Genomic DNA, 23,806 nt, shown 5'->3' on the forward strand with positions numbered 1-23,806 from the left:
CCAACTGTTAAAAAAGATGTCATGACAAAGAACGAGAAATATGTAGCGCCCAGAAAGAAGTTATCTATACAAATGCTGCATACACAAAATGGACAACGGTCAATTTTCAGAACTTTAATTTGGCAAATTAATATTAATCCTTTTATAAATACATAACATCTCATCTCAAAGTATAATTATTTATTTTCATGTCAGACTTTGAAACTAACTTTTAAAAACATTCTTATTAATTTGTAGGTTATACATTATTTACAACCACTCACAAGACATGTCAAGACAAACAACCAGAAATATGTCGCTCCCAGAAAGACGTTATCTGTTCAAATGAAGCTTACAAAATTTGGGCAAGAGGCAATTGCCAAAAGACATGTCACCTGTGTCCAGGTAGTCATTTTATATACTTAGGGTCTTTCTTACTAATCGGTGTTACCCTTTAATAGTTATGTAACCAATATGCTTGTCTATCTGGCAGTCAGCATGTCTATGTCCTACAAATACATGTACTGAAAAATGCATCAACTTATTTCTATTACTATTGTGAACAGTCTTAATACTTATTAAAGGAGAGGAGAAAGATAACAAAGGGATACTAGTATACAAACCCATAAGTTAAAAATAAACTTACAACGTGATAAATAAAAAAAGAAGGAGACAATCAACAGTACACAAAACACAACAAAGAACCCAAAAACTGGAAAACATGAACCCGGTCAAAGCTCGTAGTGATCTTAGATGCTCCGGAAGGATAAGTATATACTGTTTGACATGTGGCGCCCGCCATGTTGCTTATGTTAGTACAAACCCTGTGATAAATCTAATATATATAAAGGAAGATCCCTTTTCCTTGCTTTTTTTAATTTGAACAGAGTCAGGTTTTTATTTATTGTTTAACTATTGGTTTTGTTGGTGAAAAATATGAAAACTTTTAAAAACATGATTTTGTCCTTGAATTTTGGCAACTATAAAAGATGCGTGCAGATGGAGATTCTCTAGACCCTGATGAAGTTTTCTTCCTTTGAATTAAGACAGTAGATCCTGCCTGCTTGTCGTGCAAGACACAGGAGACGTTGGTATCTCTGCAGGCCTAGTAACGGTACGTGATACCCTACTAGGCCTAGATAGCGACAACTGACTAGCACCAGGAGTGAACGGCTAAGTCCTGACAGGAACAGGTTATGAGTCCTGTTCCATACCAACACCTGAAACGCCTGGAAATTCCAAACTTCTATCTCAAAAGTCATCAGAATTGGTGGCCGACCGCCAAGGGGACAACAAATTACTATTGGAAGTGTGTATTTGACTGTCACTTACCTCTTGGGTAGCCGAAGCTGGAATTTTATCCATAATATTCAGATAATATGATGATAAATTTATCTAAATATACTTATAATAAACAAAAATATCAATTTCAATTTCTATATAAATAAATAAACAACTTGTTTGCACAGTCTCGATATAATTCTGTCAGTGAGACATGTTCCAGGCAGTCAAAATCTTCTGGTGGATGCTCTCTCCCGTTCCCGTGTTTCAGTGAACACAGAATGGGAAATTCATCCATCAGTGTTTCAGGAGATCATTCTTTGTTGGGATCGTCCTTATATAGATCTTTTTGCCACCAGTCTGAATCACAAGTTGGAGACTTTTCTCCCATTCCAGACGAGAAAGCCCTCCTTTTCGTCTTCTTCCAAAGATCTTGCACAAGATTCAGATGGATCTTTGCAAGACCATTCTTATTGCTCCGGCTTGGCCAAGACAGTCTTGGTTCCCAGAACTACTACTTCTGTGTTGTGCGAAGCCTCTTCGTCGTCCTCTAAGAGAGGATATACCGTCTCAATTCAATGGAAGAAAACTTCATCAGGGTCTAGAGAATCTCCATCTGCACGCTTGGTTGCTGTCAGGAATTCCCTCAGAAAGGGAGGCTTTTCTGAGGGAGCAACCAAGCGTATCTCAGGATCAGTCAGACAATCTACAGCAGCAGTGTATGACTCCAAATGGTCAATTTTCTGTACTTGATGTCTGTCGAAACTGACTGATCCTATCACAGTTACTGTCCAACAGTTAGCGGATTTTTCCTTCGTCTTTTTGAAGAAAAGGGTTATTCTCCTTCTACTATAAAGGGATATAGATCTGCCACAGCCAGAACAATATCACTTTCAGGAGGCTCTGATTTTGGTGACAATGAGTTTTTGTCTTTGTTGATAAAAAACTTTTGCCTTTATAGACCTCGTCAAAGGCGTTTGGTTCCTTCTTGGGACTTAGGTTTAGTTTTGAAGGTTCTTCAGTTTCCGCCTTTTGAACCTTTACATTCAGCCTCCTGGTCGTAGAAGGAGTGAGATTCATGCCTTGTCAATTTCTGAGTCTTGTCTCCGCTTTGCGGCTGATAAGTCTTCAGTTACTCTTCTCACTGATCCATCTTTTTTAGCAAAGAACCAGTTACCTGATAAAGGTTCTGGTTTAATGACTATTCCTGCTTTACCTCCAACGGCGGATAATCAGGTTTTGTGTCCAGTGAGAGCCTTGCTTGTTTACCTAGATTCTTCAGCTAAATTAAGATCTGCTGGTTCTTCTAGGTTGTTCATTCCTATTAAAAAGGAATTTCTGACATTTCTCAGTCTATGGAAGAAGCGTATCGATAAAAACTTTTCTTATATCAATGAGCGATATTGTCTAATATCAATTGTAAATATGCAGACATTCCATGCGGAAAATGTTGTTTTCGGCAACGAGAAATTAAGAAAATACTAACTTTAAAACTTATTGTTCAAATATAAACAACAATTGAGTCTAAAGATACATTCAGAAGTTAGTTAGAAGCTAAAGTTTATGTCCGTGTAAAATTTGAAGTGCTGTGTTTTTCTTATATACAAAAATAAACAATGCGATGCTTTTAAAATATCAATGCGATACTTTTGAAATATCAATGCGATACTTTTAAAATATAATAGCGGTGTTTTTGTAATATTGATATTAGTAATTATTAGTTTTAATATTTGACTGCTGTATCCATATTTTGACCATTTTACCTATTATGTCTGTTTTGTTCATGCATCGTTGTAAATATGACAGAATTTGATGATACTGTCATACACGTGACAGGTTTAGTGCAATATAACCAGGTTCAATCCACCATTTTCAAAAAATGCCAGTACCGATGGGGTTTAATAAACAATGTCGTAATCAAATAGCTAAGTATCAATATCATTGTTCACATAATATATAACATTTAGCAAATTAATAATGAACGCACCGAAATAATATGTATCAGATATGCTCGTTGAACGCATGCATGGAAGACTTTCTTTATTGAAAACAATGAAACTAACTTTTGACAAAGATGAATCATACTGTCCTCGTTAAGATTGATTCGACAAAATTTGGCCTGTGCATTTTTGAATCTCCTTTTTTTTTTATATAAATTAGACTGTTGGTTTTCCTGTTTGAGTGGTTTAACACTAGTATTTTTTTGGTTCCTATATAGCGTGGTGTTCGCTGTGAGTCAAGGCTCCGTGTTAAAGGCCCTACTTTGATCTATAATGGTTTACTTAAATAAAACTATTACTTTGATGGAAAGTTCTCTCATTCGAACTCATGCACCATCTTCTTAATATATCTGTAAATCTTATATCAGATAAACCCCTAATAAATAACTGCTATCCTGTCCTTCAAAACGTCATTTGGGTGCTGAATCTTTTGTTAAGTGTAAACACACTTCTAAAGATTTAAAGGTATCGACAGTTATGATGGTACAAGAACGATAACGTCAATAAAATTACCAAATAAACAGCACTGAACGATCTAAATGTATAAATATAGAAAAAATATATACACATTTCTAACGTCAACAGACATTTAGATCTTATTCATTTGTTTTCTCAACATTTTTTTCTAGTATTCCTTGAAGAAATAAATTTATAACAAGCGATACGGATTGTTATTTATACGATCGATTACTAGTCAAAAACGCAAGTCAAATCTCTGTGGTAACAAAGCAACGGAATGCCCTCACGGTCATCACGATGTAAAAGATCGTCCAGGCGGCGAGCTGATTATGTTCATAGTGATATAGATTTACCAACGGGGAAAGTCTTTGATATAAAAAAAAAACTGTTTTCCTTCTCAATATTATTTCTATGTTAATAATAAATACATTTTCTGTTTGACAAGATTTTTGATTTTCGTTGTATCTGAAGTTGTTCAACTTATAGTCTGAGGCTACTCAGTTGGTATCTTCAAAGTTCGGGACATCAGCATTTGTACATTTTAATTTGTTTGGAATATTTATTTTACCATTTGAATATTAATTGTTATTTGGAGCTGTATTGGATTGGACTGTTTAAAAGAATGTTTTTTTTAAGTCGTGATATGTATGGTCCGCAACCAAGTTGTCGATGCCATATAGCTTTACCCTTGTTCGAAATTCCGTCATTCCGAAAACCCGTAATTTCGAAATTCCGTCATTCTGAAATTCCATCATTTCGAAAATCCGTAATTTCGAAATTCCGTCATTCTGAAATTCAATCATTCCGAAAATTCGTAATTTCGAAATTCCGTCATTCTGAAATTCCGTAATTTCGAAATTCTGAAATTCCGCCATTCCGTAACAAACCATTATACGGAGTTTTTTTTTAAACGCCTTAATATAATGGGCTGATTTTTGTTATGTGAGTTAACCATGATGAGTTACAGATCAAGTTTATTAAGTTTTGTTCTGCTTGGCTAATTTTTGCCGAAATTACGGTCTATGGACTTTGCTAGATTGTTAAAAATCTCAGTTATACAGACTTTTTTTCTAAATGCTTTCAGAAATTGGACTGATTTTTTTTTTTATGTGAGCTAACTATGATGATTTAGAATTTTTTTGCTCCGTTAATTTTGGCCAAAATAAAGGGTTAACAACTTCAAGAATTGTTGAAAATCACACGTTATACTGACTCTTTTTTTTTATACGCCTCTAGATTTTGAGCTGATTTTTTACATTTGAGACTATCATCATGTTTGTGTCCACATTTGTTATTGAAATTGCAGATTTTTCAACATTTTAAGACGGGACAATTCGTGTTGCTTTGACATATCTAGTTTTTGTCTGTTTCGATATTATCCATGTGGATAGGCTATAGCAGTGTGACCTCAAGGGCAGATTCAGCCGTTTTCAAAAGGGGGTTCCAAACCTAGGATAAGGGGGTGGGGTTCAACCATATGTCCCTATTCAAATGCATTGATCGGCCACTTGACCTATATTAGAATCTAATAGGTTAGTAGTCTATTTACAACCGCATTTAGATTCCACCATTGCATCATCACTTTAAACAGAATTAGTCGGTTAAACCATGTGATTGAAAACAATAGACTGAACAGGTTGTTAACACTTTCAAATATCAATAGGGTCAAGCAACATTTTTAAAATGATAAGATCGTGTAAGCGTTAATTTTGTTACATGTACGAAGTTTTAGTGATACTAGAACACACCTGCGAAATCGCGGGCATTCAGAGCGTATTTGAAGGGATGTAAAGTGTTGTAGGAAGAATTTTGTAAAAGAGTTAATGACTTGAGAATTTCAGGAAAAGTATCAAAATTCATAGGTACTTGGGGACAGGTAAATGTTTTTTTTAACCCTCCTCCTTTATTTCCAAAATTCCCATTTTTTGTTTTCTATTAATTTCATTATGCACATATTACATTTAGTGTACATGTATTATGAACATTCCAGTCAGGAGCCTGTAATTCAGTGGTTCAGTGATATTTGTTTTTCGTTCATTTTTTTAACATAAATAAGGCTGTAAGTTTCCTCATTTGAATTGTTTTACATTGTCATTTCGGAGCCTTTTATATCAGACTATGCAGTATCGGCTTTTGCTTATTGTTGAAGGCCGTAAGGTGACCTTTAAATGTTAATTTCGGTGTCATTTTGGTCTCTTATGGAGAGCTGTCTCATTGGCATTCATACCACATCTTTTTTTTTGTAAAACATTTAGCGACTTGAGAATTTCAGAAAAGGTATCAAAAGTCATAGGTAATTTGGGACAGGATAATTGTTTTTCTATCCCGGCTCCTCCCTTTTCCACAATAAAATCCTTTTTTTTGTGTGTTCTCTATTAATTTTAATGACACATGAATAATTATAGCGCTTATCTGTATATTAAGAACATTCATTAAATGGGGGTCGGGGCAGAGGCGGATTTAGGGGGCCCGCCCCCTTTTCTGGAAAATAATTGGTTGCTTATATAGGGAATCACTGAAGCATGACCGGAGCGGGCCCCTATTAGGCAGTCAACGGGCCCCTGCGTATGCAAATTTCTGGATCTGCCAATGCGGAGGGGCCCTTATCCCAATATCCCGGGCTTAAAAACATGAAATCCCGAGGTTCTGAATTTATTATACAAATTAAATATCTCGACATCCCGAAATTCGAAAAAAGAAATCCCGGATCCCGAAATGGTCAATACTGAAATTTCAATCTTAAAAACACCCGTTGCAGACGTCCCGAAAGTGTAATTTCTTTTTACAGTCAATTCTCAGTTTAATAATTGATCCACAGCAGCAGTATCGGCTTTAGCTTATTGCTGAAGGCCGTAAGGTGACCTTTAAATGTTAATTTCGGTGTCATTTTGGTCTCTTGTGGAGAGCTTTCTCATTGGCATTCATACCACATCTTCTTTTTTTTGTAAAACATTTAGCGACTTGAGAGTTTCAGAAAAGGTATCAAAAAGTCATAGGTAATTTGGGACAGGATAATTGTTTTTCTAGCGCGGCTCCTCCTTTTTTCACAAAAAAATCCTTTGTTTTTTGTTTGTTCTCTACTAATTTCTATGACACATGAATAATTTTAGCGCTTATCTGTATATTATGAACATTCATTAAAGGGGGAGGGGGTCGGGACAGAGGCGGATTAAGGCCCCCCCCCCCTTTTCTGGAAAATAATTGGTTGCTTATATATATAGGGAATCACTGAAGCATGACCGGAGCGGGCCCCCACTTAGGCAGTCAACGGGCCCCTTCTGGATTCGCCACTGCGGAGGGGCCCTGATCCCAATATCCCGGGCTTAAAAACATGAAATCCCGAGGTTCTGAATTTATTATACAAATTAAATATCTCGACATCCCGAAATTCGAAAAAAAGAAATCCCGGATCCCGAAATGGTCAATCTTGAAATTTCGATCTTAAAAACACCCGTTCCAGACGTCCTGAAAGTGTATTTTCCTTTTACAGTCAATTCTCAGTTTAATAATTGATCCACAGCGGTCATTGATATATTATTCAGACCCTCTCTATTAAATAAACCCTGTGACTGCCGTGGATAGTAAACTTGAAAATGATATCAGACAGAAAACTCACTTTATTCGTAGTATATGTATTTGTTTCAAAGTAAAAAGAAAAACGCAAACCGGAAGTCTTATCTGACTTTAATTTCTTCCAATGACGGATATAAGACAGAAAAAACACTGTATTCGTTCAAAGTATACAGAAAAACGCAAACCGGAAGTCTAATTTGACTTCAAATTTCGCCCAATGACGGAAACATATCCGGACGTCTTTTTTCTCGTTTTTCACCCAAAATAACTCAATCTGAATAATCATATGAATGGATGACAAATGCGATTATGCACTGTACCCATAGGACACAGATGATTAATTTATTGTGGAAAGAAGAGAAGCGACACCCAAAATAAGGTCTTCTCGTTTAATAGTATAGATTGATCCCCAAACATTGAGCCGGTCATGAACTAAGTTTGTGAATTATGTTTGCGGTTCTTTTGACATGCATTGTGATGTGTCATCGTATTAATTTTATATTAGAAAACTATAGTAGTTATATTAGAAAAGAATCGCATTCATAAATTTTTGATATTAAAAAAATATCGCTATGATATAAGACAAACATCGCATTGATATTTTAAAATATAGCATTATCTTTAACTTATAGGCGATTTTGGCTTATCCAACAATTGAATTCATCTCAATTGCATTCCACATAGTTTGCTACATGACATTAATTGAATTTGTACATCTACAAATGATAAATCGTGCATTTATGTCTCATTTATTCAACAATTCAATTTTCTCGTTTAAATACACATTGCTTCGTATAACTTAAAATAATTCATGGAAATTATACAGCAGACGTATGTCTTGTCAAACGTCAGCCTGTTTTAAGAATAGAATCATAACTTTATACCAAGAAATCTTCGTTTCTTCATAAAAATGTAAACATTCGTCTGAGATTTCCCACAATGCAGCTCGTTGATATAAGACAATATCGCTCATTGATATAAGAAAAGTTTTTATCGTATCGCACCTTCCATAGACTGTTTCTGCTAAAACCATTTCTACCTGGATTTGCAATACTGTCATTTTGGCTTATAAGTCTGCTTCTTCTGAAGTTTTAGTTAAACATAAAGTTAAAGCACATAAAGTAAGAGCTTTAGCCTCTTCTTGGGACATTTTTAATTCCTCCTCTATGTCGGACATCATGTCAGCTGGTTTTTGGAGGTATGATAGTGCTTTTTCTAACCATTATTTACGTTCCATGCCTCTTCATTGTGACAAACTCTATTCTTTAGGGCCTTTAGTTGCTGCTCAACAGGTTGTTTTTCCTCCTCCTAGTGATAGGGATTCAGCGCTTAAATACTCACCTTCATAAATAAGATTTCCCTCCCCCTCCCCTTAATCCCCCTAGTGTCTAGCATTTTAAGGAATAAATGATGAAGGTTAGGACGCACAGGTGTCAGGTGGGAGAGGTTGTCACGGGGTCATGGTTCTTTTTCTAGCTGGTTTCCGGTTGAATAATGCAGCGAGTGGACCGATATCTAAATTTATGAAAGTTTTGAAAATTTAATTCTAAAAATTTGATTTTTCTCTTGGCAATCATACAAAATCTTTTGATTCAATATATAGTTTGTATTAACATGATTAACAGAAGCCAAAAAGTATAAAATCTAAATTATATAATTGAGAATGGAAACGGTGAATGTGTTAAATATAACATAACACTCGATTAAGACAATCAACATCCTCTTTATCTTTCTTCAACGCAGCGAAAAAACTCCCGTACACGGATGCCATAATGAACTAGTTTCTGAACAATGGTTTTCAAAAGTCTATAGAAATGGACGCTACACTTCACTCCGAAAGGCTTACAAAGACTAGCGGTTCCTGATTTGGGACAGCCGAAAAAAGAAGAAGGAGAGATTAAACATGTTTTCTTTATCCTTTTGATAAAGATTTTGTAAAAGCCGGTTTCTTCAGGCTTTTAGTAATAAAAAACTCCAACTTTAATCTAGGGTCCTGTAACTTTTATTCAGACTAACGAAGTTCAATAACGGATATGTCAACAAAGCCCTGACATATCGTGCAAGTGGCACATAAACCATTATATAACAAACACTACATCTTTGGTAAGGTTTAAATATACCTGTATAACAAAAATGATTTTTATAAATCTTTGTTAAGTAATGTTTATTGTTTATAGTGAAAATCAATAGTACACCTAGATATCTATTTTAAGTTCTTAAATCGATTTACTTTAATTCGATTAACCTTTAAACATTACAACATTCTGTCGGTCCACTCGACACTCGCATTTATTCAATTTATATGTAAACTTTATCTTCAAATCATTATACCAGATTTAATAGGTTATTGAAGTTTTATTATATGTGATCGTAAAATCCGACTCTTCTTATGTTTTAATATACATTTACGATCTCTTTTGTTATGAAATTTAACTCTCGTTCTCGACATTCAATCTAAACATGCATACGTCTAAAATATGAACTATTGGACAGTTATTGCAAAATTAATAAAGAAAGATATAGGAAAATTGATAAATGAGTATCAGTTACATGCAATTCTTATCTATTCGCATTATGAGAAGGAACTGTGCTTGGATTTCAATGTAAATCACTATTCAGATATGAATTACAATTTCGAAATTGTTTCCCATGTGGAAGTATTTGATACCCACAATTTACAAAATGGCCTCCAAATGCATAGTGCATTGTTAATAAAACTTTATAACAAATTCTCAACTATTTTCTGGCTTTAAGATTTATGAAAGTTGATATCCTATAATTATCAATTTTCAAAAAACAATAATTGAAATCACAATTGTATTAAGTTAAGACAAATCATAAGAATAATAAAACAAAAAAGTTCAAAAATCATTTTCATAGAGACTACAAATTGAGCAACATAAACACAACAAGATCTTGGAAAGGCATTGTGTATGGTGACAAATTGCTCCCCTATGATTTTTACCTGTTAATTATCTTAATCATAGTAGGTATATAATTATTTGTCTTATATCAGTCAAAGCTTCTTTATTTTTATTTGGGATATTTTCAAGTTGGCATTTTGTTTACAAAGCAGTGAATCACGAAACATGCCAATTGCCCTTTAGACATAAAAACTATATAAACAATCGTCAATTATATACATTTAGTATTCAAAATATAAATTGATAATCAAAGAGATTGATTTACCTTTAATATAAATTGATAATTAAAGAGATTGATTTACCTTTAATATAAATTGATAATCAAAGAGATTGATTTACCTTTAATATAAATTGATAATCAAAGAGATTGATTTACCTTTAATATAAATTGATAATCAAAGAGATTGATTTACCTTTAATATAAATTGATAATCAAAGAGATTGATTTACCTTTAATATAAATTGATAATCAAAGAGATTGATTTACCTTTAATATAAATTGATAATCAAAGAGATTGATTTACCTTTAATATAAAGTTTAGACAATATTAAATTATCTCTGTGTGTTTATTATTGCAGGACATATAAGAACAACACCAACACGTAAGTTAATTTTCAATAGTAATTTTAACAACAAATTTGACATTTTGCCTATGCGTCATCAACTTTTATTTACAATAAGATTATAAAAAAACATGTACACTTTCATTTTGAGTACGATAATTTCGACGTTTTGTAGGTTATTTTCACAAGGAACACAACTGTAAATGGTGTATACTGTAAAAACGAAGTCTGTGACCCTTTCTTTATTTTGCATCATTACAACGCAAATTTATGTATCAACAACATATAGTTTTTTCAAAATAATCTTTTGAGTAGTTTTTAATAGATTTGATGATTTTAATTCAAACTTAAGAAGGTTTTTCGCCGATTTAGTGTGCCTTTTATTCAAATTTTCTCCCATTTTGAAAGATTTCGATCAGTTATATTTCAAATAATAAAGGAGATAAATGCATTATTTTTCGATTTTCAGTAGTTGAACGAGCCAAAGTTGGCAAAACTTTACTGAAATCTGTGACAAAAGCCATTTATTGTAACTTGACCTTAAGTAAAAATTTCATTATGTAATTTTTATCTAAAAAAACACATGATTTTCATGTAATTGTTATCTAAAAGACACATTATTTATATGTAATTTTTATCTAAAAGACACACGATTTTTAAACGACACATGATCTATATGATCCTATATGTTAAGTGAACGATTCATTATGTAAGTGTTATATAAAAGAGACATGATATATATGTTAAGTGAAGGATTCATTGTGTAATTGTTATATAAAAGAGAGAGACATGATATATATGTTAAGTGAAGGATTCATTATGTAAGTGTTATATAAAAGAGAGAGACATGATATATATGTTAAGTGAAGGATTCATTAAGTAGCTGTTATCTAAAAGACACATGATTTATATGTGAAGTAAATAATTCATCATACTATTGTTATATAATCGACAAATGATCTATATTTTAATTAAAGGATTCATAATGTAATTGTTATATAAAAGAGACATGATTGATATGTTATGTAAAGGATTCATCATTTTAATGTCATCGCGTTGCAGGCCGAAAAACGTTGAATTTTGAGGGTGTTCACTACTAACAAGGTAACACATTGGTTGTTAGACAAAACAATGAAGTCGGTGACCATATGATTATTTTGTATCAGTAAAACAGAAATGTATGTGTCAACTACATATAGGTTTTCAGAAAAATCTATGGCGTAGGTTTTAGAGATTTGATGTTTTCAGCTAAATAGAAGAATTTTCGTAAATGGATTTTTGTTACTATGATTATGTAATTAAATTATGAATCAAAATAAGGGGTAAGGGGGCAAAAGATCTTTTGATCCTATATGTATACAGTAAAGATTCCAAATATCTTACCAAAAAGTCAAAAACAAGAGTATCGAACAAAATATAATTTCTTAAGAATCCTGTTACTCCTTTACCAAAAGCTAATGCTGTACTTTCTACTTGAACTTGATTGTTTGGCAGTTACTCGGGAGAAATCAATGGTTTGTCGAAAATAGCATTCTTGAAAATTAAAAAAGTTTGAAGAACTTTTAACAACTATATCTTTTGAATGTGTTACAGCTAAAGGTTGTTCATATAAAGGAGTTCATTACCAACATAATGCTGAGTGGAAAGATGGCTGTGACAAAAACTGTACTTGTGTCAACGGTCGCTACAATTGTGTGGATATGTAAGTAATGTTTTAGCTCACCTGGCCCATAGGGCCAAGTGAGCTTTTCCCATCACTTTGCGTCCGGCGTCTGTCGTCGTCCGTCGTCGTCCGTCGTCGTCCGTCGTCGTTAACTTTTACAAAAATCTTCTCCTCTTAAACTACTAGGCCGAATTTAACCAAACTTGGCCACAATCATCATTGGGGTATCTAGTTTAAAAAATGTGTCCGGTGACCCAGCCAACCAACCAAGATGGCCTCCATGGCTAAAAATAGAACATAGGGGTAAAATGCAGTTTTTGGCTTATAACTCAAAAACCAAAGCATTTAAAGCAATCTGACATGGGTAAAATTGTTATCAGGTCAAGATCTATCTGCCCTGAAATTTTCAGATGAATCGGACAACCTGTTGTTGGGTTGCTGCCCCTAAATTGGTAATTTTAAGGAAATTTTACTGTTTTTGGTTATAATCTTGAATATTATTAAAGATAGAGAAAAACTTTTAAATGCAATAATGTTCAACAAAGTAAGATTTACAAATAAGTCAACATGACTGAAATGGTCAGTTGATCCCTTTAGGAGTTATTGCCCTTTATAGTCAATTTTTAACCATTTTTTGTAAATCTTAGTAATCTTTTACAAAAATCTTCTCCTCTGAAACTACTGGGCTAAATTAATCCAAACTTGGCCACAATTATCATTGGGGTATCTAGTTTAAAAAAATATGTGGCGTGATCCTGCCAACTAACCAAGATTGCCGCCATGGCTAAAAATAGAACATAGGGGTAATATGTAGATATGGCTTATAACTCTAAACCAAAGCATTTAGAGCAAATCTGACATGGGTATAATAATCTATTAGGTCAAGATCTATCTGCCCTGAAATTTTCAGACAAATCGGACAACCTGTTGTTGGTTACTCCCCTGAATTAGTAATTTTAAGGAAATTTTGCAGTTTTTGCTTATTATCTTGAATATTATTATAGATAGAGATAAACTGTAAACAGCAATAATGTTCAGCAAAGTAAGATCTACAAATAGGTCAACATAACAAAATTGCCAGTTGACCCATTAAGGAGTTATTGCCCTTTATAGTCAATTTTTAACCATTTTTCTAAAATCTTAGTATTCTTTTAAAAAATCTTCTCCTCTGAAACTACTGGGCCAAATTTAACCAAACTTGGCCACAATCATCAGTTGGGTATCTTATTTTGAAAATATGTGGCGTGTCCCTGCCAACCAACCAAAATGGCCGCCATAGCTAAAAATAGTACATAGGGGCGAAATGTAGATTTTGGCTTATATCTCTGAAACCAAAGCATTTAGAGCAAATCTAACAAGGGATAAATTGTTTATCAGGTCAAGATCTATCTGCCCTGAAATTTTCAGACAAAATAGACAACCTGTTGTTGGGTTGCTGCCCCAGAATAAGTAATTTTAAGGAAATTTTTCAGTTTTTGGTTATTATCTTGAATATTATAAAAGATAGAGATAAACTGTAAACAGCAATAATGTTCAGCAAAGTAACATCTACAAATAAATCAACATGACCAAAATTGTCAGTTTACCCCTTTCATAAACTTTTGTAAATTTTTAGAATATATTTCTACTGTAATTACTGGGCCAAGTTCATTATAGATAGAGATAATTGTAGCAAGAAGAATGTCAAGTAAAGTGAGATCTACAAACACATCATGATCACCAAAACACGATTTTGTCATGAATTTATCTGTGCCCTAAGTCATAAGAAACGAGTGACCGGTGAAAAATAATGTTCTTCCAATTCTTGAACCAATGCATACAAACATCATTAACTTAGTCTTCTGTGCACGAATTTATCATTTTTTTTCGTGTAAATTTCGTATAATCGTCATTTTTTTTTCAATCGGTCAGTGTTGTTGTGAAAATATGGCATGCAATTAAAGTTCGTGTTTTGAAGCCGAAGTTTAACGACTGTCACCTGTTTGTCAACAATCGACAAAAAATCAACAAAAAGCATGAAAATTGAGCACGTGTTCAACATGTAAATTCAGTTAATAGCTTATTTTAAGGACATCCATGCGTATTGTGATCACCGGATTTCTACGAGATGGGTCACACTGAGGTCACTTTGCATACAGAAAATATGTCGGGGGAATTGCTTCCTGGAAAGAGTAAACTTCTTCTAAATATGAATAAATTAAAGAATTTTCTTCAGAAAAAAGTATATGTACATAAGTTTTATAATGAAAACTATCCATTGGGTTATAAAAAAACATATGCATTATTTTTTTTTTATTTGAGGTTTCTTATGACTTTAATATGCACATAGACCAAGGTGAGCGACACAGGCTCTTGAGAGCCTCTAGTTTACATGAAAACTTGATTAGCTATTTAGAGTTTAGGTAGAACTGCAATATTTATCAAAGTAAGGGACCACAGTTTCCCAACCATTTGACAGAAGGCAGATTTTACATTTGAAGACGTAAATGTATTTGATTTTGTGACTCATTCACTAATTTATTTCATTTAAGTTTGGGAAGAAATATTCACATTTTTTATCAAAACATGAGTTGCACATATTATATTGATTGCATATTCGCTTATTTTTGATTTGACACATAGTGTCTTATGAATAAAACAAAACAGTCTTATATATTTATTTGTTATTTTGAAACCACTAACAAAATAAGAATTGAAATAAGAATACATTTCAAATATGCAATTATAAAATTAACTTTTAATTGTAGATGTCCAAGATATCCATATCTTCCACCAAACTGGCAAATAGTACGGCCAACTCCTGGAGGATGCTGTCATGAAGGTTATCTGATTGGAGTTGGTGAACGTGAGTTTTCATTTCACTATGTGTCAATTGATTGATCGAAAGTGATTAACCAAACTGTCCCACACTTTTTGCTAAATCATGGTAACTAGTTTTTTCCGGTGGAGAAATCTGGAGTGCACGAAGAGAACTACTAAGCTTGAAACGTTTCAGATAATAAGTCCCAAACAACACGCTAGGAAGAATTTGGGAAGTTAGATATAACTATATATGCCCAATAGTTGTAGCAGCTAAACATCAATTTAATAAATTAAATTTCAGGATATTTGCTGGCTAATTCATATTTTTTGTTAATATATTCATATATCTATCAGTGACATCATTCAAGTGAAAAACTGTCTAACATTGTTGTCTGTACTTTATAAGGTATATAAGCCTATGGTATATATTGTACTGGTTCAATATGATATTTGTAAAAATAATCTATTACATTGCAGTTTAAACATCCTTACTTTCAGCGATATGTAATTATGGTGGAAAGGAATATAAGCAGGATGAAAGCTGGTCTGATGGTTGTCAGTTTAGCTGTGTCTGTAATGATGCCAAGGCTGGTCAATACCAATGTAAAGAACAGTAAGTAATGTTTGCTAAGAAAAAGGAGTAAATTTGATAAGGCCCATGGCCTTTATTTTTCAGTAAATAATTCAAATTAGGATTTAATGGCCCCAATCATTGTGAATCATAGTTAAAACAATTGCTTGATTGGAAAAACAATCTTTGAAAATTTACATATTGTTATATACATTTTTCCTCTTTGAGATTGTAAATTTTCAAATCCATCTAAGGAAACCTGATCTGATGGTTGTACGTTAATCTGTGTCTGAACTGATGCCATGAACGGTCAATACCAATGTAAAGAAAAGTAAGTAGTATTTGCCAAGAAATAGAAGTAAACTCGAATAGACCCCCATACGGCCCGTACTTTGAGCTTATATTTCGAATAAGAATCTTATGATTATAACCACTGCGGATCATAATTAAAAAAACTGTGACAAAGGAACAGGACTTTCGTTTTTTTGTATAGATGTCAAAATAAGGACTGTTCCATTGAAACATAAATGGTACTCAGAGAAGGCACTTTAAAACTTGTCACCCACCTATATCTATAAAGAAACAATTTAAGAATTTCGTTTACATCATTCCAAAAATTTAAGATAATCCATTTGTTTGGCATGCATTATATATAAATGGCCCCTACTTCTTTTTGAGTTATTTAAAACATATAACTATAGTCATTGAAAAGATATATAAACATTTTAAACTCCTGCCTTACTACTTTTGCAATGTACAACAAACATCTTTAATAACAAAGGAGTCTGTGCGACAAATATGTTCATTGAAATGAAAAATTTAATGTAATCACATTATGTGCAGTATATCTACCGATCTTAGCAAAATATTTCTGTAAATTTTATATCTAAAGAGTAATTATAACAGTATAATAATTTCTTTGAATTCAATTGAGATTATTACAGCAGTTATTCAAAAAATGAAGGGACACCACTGTTCCTTAGTTGTAAAGGCAGTTTGTATTTATTACTTATTTTAAATGGAAATAAGTTCCTATACCACACATCAGTAGTTAAATCGATCCTTGCTTAAAACAAGATTGTGTCCAAAGTACACGGGTGCCCCACTCGCATTATCATTTTCTATGTTCAATGGACCGTGAAATTAGGTAAACAATCTAATTTGGCCTTAAAAAGTAAAAAGATCAACCAAAAGGGAACATGTGTACTAAGTTTCAAGTTGATTGGACTTTAGCTTCATCGAAAACTACCTTGACCAAAAACTTTAACCTAAAACACTTTTTATTTCTATGTTCAGTGGACCATGAAAATGGGGTCAAAAGAACAATTTTGTTTTAAGAAAGAAAGATCATATCATAAGGAACATGTGTACTAAGTTTCAAGTTGATTGGACTTTAGCTTCTTCAAAAACTACCTTGACAAAAAACTTTAACCTGAAATGGGACGAACAGACGGACGGACGGACGGACAGACGGAAAGACGCACAGACCAGAAATCATAATAATGCCCCTCTACTATCGTAGGTGGGGCATACAAACAAGATTTTTTGTTTTATGTTTATGCATTAATCGTTAAGCTCATATTTATAAACTTCTGCTGTCCTGGCCTTCGTTGTCTGTAATTATACATTGCTTGGTATTTTGTCTTTCTATCTCTTCAAGAAGTGAAAGCTTATGTATATTAGCAGACATTGTCTTTTCTTAATTCTTTTGGCCTTGGATGTGCCTTTTTAAATATAATACTTTTAATTGAATTATTATTTGTCAATTCTGCAACAATTTTTCCACTTGTAAATGGTAAGCTTAATTATTCTTTTTAGCAGTAAACATAACGATACAGACTAAAGTTATTAATCAACTTTGTTGGACCTTGATAGAATTGTAGGGAACTTGAACAGAAACTTGTTATGATCAAAAGACAGTACCCAGAGCACTTGGTTTTCTTCTTCATTTTTCTGTGCTATTCTTGATTTTTAATAACCAGGAAGGCTTTCAGCCAAAAAAGTTATGAAAAGTTAAACCATATTTATAGAGCTAGTGAAGAGCTATATGACATCAGAACCTCAATAATATAAGATCAACTTTGCCTGCGGGAGTTAACTTTTAAGTTTCTTAATAATTTCTTGATTTAAGAAAGTTTTGTCAATGATTATGCTAGTACAGAAAAAATGACTACAGAACCGATTATAACATTAAGGAAAAGTAGTGTTAATAACCAATTTGCTTCAAAAAAGGAAAACAGTTAAGCCTGCTTAAGAGATCACCTGTATTTAGCAAAAACCTTTTTCATAAGACCATTGTTTTTTTCTCGATCCCTCTGTAATGCATTTCATATAAATTTGAGCTGTATTAAAAGACCACCTGTTTTAGAGACCACTTTGTTTTGCTCACCCGTGAATGGTCGCTTTAAAACGGGGTTGACTGTAATTTGTAAGTTGTGTTGGTCTGAAACACTTTTAGTAGCATCAGTTTGAAATAGCGAAGGGATGATATCAATTGGAATTGAAATTATTAAGAGTTTAGCTTCAATGTACATTATAAAAGAGGGACGAAAGATACCAAAGGGACAGTCAAACTCGTAAATCTAAAACAAACTGACAACGCCATGGCTAAAAATGAAAAAAGACAAACAGAAAAACAATAGTACACATCACACAACATAGAAAACTAAAGAATAAACAACAAGAACCCCACCAAAAACTAGGGGTGATCTCAGGTGCTCCGGAAGGGTAAACAGATCCTGCTCCACATGCGGCACCCGTCGTGTTGCTTATGTGATTACAAATCCGGTAAATAGTCTAATTCGGTAGGTCAAATTCATGAAAGGGAAGGGGATTGTAGTTACGACGTAAGGAACATATCCGATATCATTTGTGAAACGGTTATTCCACAACGGTCAACCAACTCGTAATGGCGTCCGTTAAATTTACGAAGGGATGATTTCAACCGCACCATTTGGAACTCTTGGTTTAATAGCTTCCTTGTGAGCAGTAACCCTCTATCAAAAAAATTTTGATAGGAAATGCAAGAACGGGAATATCGTATCAATTGGGAGATATATACCCCGTATGCAGGTGCTGCTGGAATGTTGCTACTTAGAAATAGAAAGTTCACAATTGGAAAGCTGAAATCATCTCTTTTGTCGTAAAGTTTTGTCTTCAACCGACCCTCATTGTCAATTTCTAGATGTAAGTCAAGATATGAAGCCGACTTAACTGTATCTGTCGTATCCTTTATCTCCAATTTGATGGAATAGATGCGATCCACATAGTCACCAAATTTTGAATTGTTTAGTGAAAGAACGTCATCTATATAGCGGAAAGTAGAGTTAAAGGATATGGCTAACTTCTTATCTTTCTTCCTAAGAAGTTCCTGCATGAAGTCAGCCTCAAAATAATAATGAAACAAGTCAGCAAGTAGAGGGCACAGTTTGTTCCCATTGGGATGCCGACAGTCTGTTGAAAAACACGTCCTCCGAACGTAACAAATATGTTGTCAATCTAGAAATCAAGCATCTTGATAATATCGGTTTCAGAGAATTTTTTGTTTGAATCAGAATGATTCTTTACAAAGTAGGATTTATCCCTCCCTAAGACAAGATACTTGTATCTACGTTGGCCATTCTTTTTTATGAAGCAAAGTAATACCATCTCTTTTAATTTGTCTTTTAGTTTGGAATGTGGAATACTTGTGTAAAGAGTAGAAAAGTCAAACGTTTTAATACTGTTACAAGATGAAAGAGAGTTAGATTGTATGTACTCTAAAAGATCTTTGGAATTTTTAAGTATCCACATCTGATTCACGCCACCTCTAGAATAGGCAGTTTTACAATAACTTTGAAGCCCGTCTTTGATTGCTGATAAATGGATTTTAATAATTTAGAAAGGGGTTTCGTGGAGCACTTGGAAGACCCAGCAATATACCGTTGTTTGTAAGGACACTTATGTAGTTTAGGTATCCAATACAGTGATGGAAGATCCAGTTCTTCATCTTTGGTTGAAATACCAAAGGAACAAAGAACAGACCTATGATTATCCAGGATTTCCTCTTTGGTAAGTGTCGTGAGGGTATATGTTGGGTTTCCAAGTGAATTGTCTATAACTAATTCGTTTATCAAGCAATTAATGTAATGACTTTTACAGACAAAAACGATGTTATTTGGGGCTTTGTCTGCGGGGACAACAACATATTTATCATGGAGGTCAGATATGTGTTTAGCAACATTTGGACCTTTGAAGATTGACGTAGCATGGGCATTGATGGACCCTATCAGTTTCTTAACTCGATTTGTATTAACGACCTCACTGCCTTAATCCATTCGGATAGAGTGTCTACGTCTTCCTTCTCGCGCTTAGCCCATTGCCTGGCTTAATACCTGACTGTATCCATCAAAATTTTAAAGTTGTATTTCCAATTGATGGATTTAGGCTCACGATATTTCGGACCTTTCGATAACACGTTTCGTAGAGAAGTGTTATTAACAATGTTAAGGTCACCGGTAGTAACGTGGCCAGCAAGATTATATTGAATTGGGAACTAGCACAAGTGCATTCAGGAGGTTAAGACTTGAAGTCGTCAATATCGAGATCCTGCAACACGCGTTTGTAATTGAAAATTTTAGTTGCAATAGGTTTGGTATAGGTATAAGAAATTATTGGTACAGACTGGTCTTTGAAATAAGGAGGTATTTTCGATTGAACTAATTTATGATGAAGGATATTGCCTAGGTTGACGCCATCGAGACCTTTGTTGGCAAAGGGAAGATTTAGAAAAGATCTTTTCTCTTTTTCATCTTTTCCAATGCGAACTGGCTTGAAAAGTCTGTGACTAGCAATATCCGAAATAATAGCTTGTAGTTTGTATTGATTTGAATGAGGGTTTGTAACAGTGGATTCCAAACATAAATTGAACAGCGAATGAAGTTTGGAAAGGGGTAATAAATAAAGTTTCGTGCGAATGGGATGTATACCTAACGGTTTTTGTATGCATGGCAGCAAGTCATTAATAGAGACATCATGCAGAGATGGTGATGTAAAATGACGATGGCCATGACTACGTCTACGTCGAGGAGTCGAGTTGAAAATATTCATCACATTCACCGAGTTACACGAAGGACTAGATTGAATACCTATACCATCAATTTTGTCATTGCAGCCATACGGTGTTGCAGTTCCCAATTGTCTAATCCAGTAGTCTTCTTTTTGTCTACGGAGAGTCGTTGAAAGATTAGGATTGTTCGAGCTATGGAATATTTTTTCGATAATTCGAACTGTCATAGAAACGATGGAATGATCGGGCTGATTGAAATGCTGGTATAGAATGTCGTTAGCATTGAGGTTAATGTCTTATCTATGACCGCACATACGTTTGTTTAGCCTTCCTTTCGTTTCACCGACGTATACCAATCCGCAAAGGTTGCACTCTAATCCGTAGACGACATCTATCGATTTACAATTCAGATCATCGTAACTTCTGGTAAAATATGACTTCTTGGTCAAATTGCTTGTGAATTCAGCATCTGTAATTAAAATAGCACAAGTTTTGTAGCCTTTGGTCTCACATTTTGCAATGCGACAGTGTTGTACTGTGTCATCAAAAACCAAAATGTCTTTAAGGAGAACTGAACAAGGCTGTGTATGTATAATATTGCTGTTGTCACTAGGACGATGATCTGAATGAGTCGTGTTTAGGATATTTGTCATGTCTGGTGATGAGGGGACACCTGCCTTATCAGACGACACCGTGTCCATGGTGACGTCTGTTTCGGACCTTTTTATACTGGTCGACGTCCGAGCCAGTTTCCTGTTAGTTCTTCGTGAGTTCATGCAATTGTAGTTATGCTACTGGGCGGATGAATAATCCTCTATCTAGGAAATCATTATAGAAAATGCAAGCTCTGGAATTACGTATCCAGTATGTATGATTGATAGACTTCATATACAGGCACTAATAGAATGTTGCTGCACAGAAAGTTTGTAATAGTTAGGCTCGAATATTTTGGCGTCTATTTTTTTTTCTCTCGCGAATTGACCTAAATTGTCATTTTTTACATGTATGGCAATATATGACACGGACTTAAATGTCTTTGTTGTATCTTTGATCTCAAGTTCGGAGATATGTGTTCAACAATTAAAAAGAAAAATTAGAGAAAACTTGTTCCCTATGGAATGCTGAAACTTCAGAGTAAATCACCTTTTGGAAATTGTAGAGAAAAACTTAGCTTTTATATATCACTTTAACTCTGATAAACAATTTTATAAGAATAGATAATATCTTACTTTGAAAACTTGATATATAAAACAACTGTAATCTGTTCAGATATATGAATAGAACACAAAACATTTACAGATATAGTATTTCATCAACTTTTATTCCATTTCAGATGTCCTAAATGGGATCTTCCTGACGTTTGTCACTGGAACCCAGCACTAGCGGGAAAATGCTGTAGTCAACCAGTATGTCCACCACCTTATGTTATCACCGGTTACCCAGACCTTTAGATGTTTCTTTTCACATAAGCAACTGTCAATAATAGAATTTTGTTTATCAAAAAATATTAAAGTCTTTAATATTTGTTATTTTGTTTAATGTATTTATGTATGGCTCCACCTAAGAACCATGCAGAGGGTGATACAGTGAATGTTGTCAAATTTACTATTTTGATAAGAAACTAAAACAAATAACAATTACACATGTGTTGTACATTAATTTTGGTTGCTATGGTTACGATGGCACAATAACAACCCTTTAATTCAGTCCTAAAACCTTAAAAATTTCTGTTTTTCATCACAGATTTTTTTTTATTAAACTGCGTATTAATTTGGTCTAAAACTTGAAGTTGATAAACAGTAGTTGTGACTATGGCAACTCTTGTTTCCATGGCAACATATTGTAACAGTTTTTCATTTTCTCAAAAGGAGTGAAAATTACGTTTTTCAAGTTCTATTTTCTTCCAAGAGCAGGGTCCTATTGATAACCTGTTTGTTTGCATTTGTTTATTGGACCTTTATCTATAACATATAAAAAATAATCGTTGTAGCCACCTTTATATTTTTCGGAAAAAAGTTTTTTTGTCTCATTTTGTTTTGCCTTTATTTTCTTACAATAAGCTAAATTATTTTCATGTATTTATAGCACAATTCATTTGATTGTTTCTTTTTAGCATGTATAACACCTAAATATTGAAAGAAAGTAAGGAAAACAGTTACTTATTCATCATTATCCTCAAGCTACCAGTTTCCATGTAAACAGAACACACAGATTTTGAGAATTACACATGTTTGATAAATGTATGCTTTGAAATGATAATTTTTTTAATGGAGCATTTATTTTTCTTAAATTTTTTTTCCATGTAATACATTGTAACATCAAATTATTCAAAATAATTAAAAAAAGGTGAGAAAGAAATTTAGTCGTCATGGAGACAAATGCCTAGATTTACCAAATGTTCGTTTAAAATAACTTGAACAATATTTTTTCAAACTATCATTTTCTGTACAAAATCATTGTAAGGAGCACAAATATTAAATATTGATGCTATACTTAAATCTTTCAAACAACCCTTTGAAGATATTTGTCCCCCCCCCTGCCCCTTTTCCTAGAAATAATCTTGATGATAGCTCTGACAGTTAAGGAGGCTCGCGGGTATAAGATTTTAAGAAAAAAATTAAACATTATTTTTTCATTACAAATTTTATTTATTACCTTTAGTAGTTGTTATTTTATCATATGGTACAAAAGTCATTCCAAAAAATTAATTCTTGTTGGCCCCAGGTGACTTTTAAAATGTAGATATTGAAAAAGCTCCAAATCTCCCTTTGGTGCAAAAATGCCACTTTTTGGCATTGAAAAAGAAATATCTTTTTTAACTCATCGGTTACCTATATTTTGTATTGTTGTTTTTGAATAAGCTGTACATAAACTAAGTAATTGTAAAATTTAAGCTATTTCTGTAATTTAGTGTTTTTTTATATTTCGATATAACCGCTATTT

General features: G+C 33.4%; 1 long non-coding RNA gene across 1 annotated transcript; it reads left to right on the forward strand.

Annotated features, from left to right (window-relative positions):
- Positions 1-240: 240 nt before the first annotated feature.
- LOC134721494 (uncharacterized) lies at positions 241-22,392 on the forward strand. Its single transcript, XR_010107868.1, has 6 exons — positions 241-384; positions 10,796-10,819; positions 12,374-12,482; positions 15,191-15,288; positions 15,744-15,858; positions 22,197-22,392. It is a non-coding gene; the product is annotated as an uncharacterized LOC134721494 (long non-coding RNA).
- Positions 22,393-23,806: the final 1,414 nt, after the last annotated feature.

The sequence above is a fragment of the Mytilus trossulus genome, chromosome 6, assembly GCF_036588685.1.
Source record: "Mytilus trossulus isolate FHL-02 chromosome 6, PNRI_Mtr1.1.1.hap1, whole genome shotgun sequence".
In the NCBI taxonomy this organism is placed as follows: Eukaryota; Metazoa; Mollusca; class Bivalvia; order Mytilida; family Mytilidae; genus Mytilus; species Mytilus trossulus.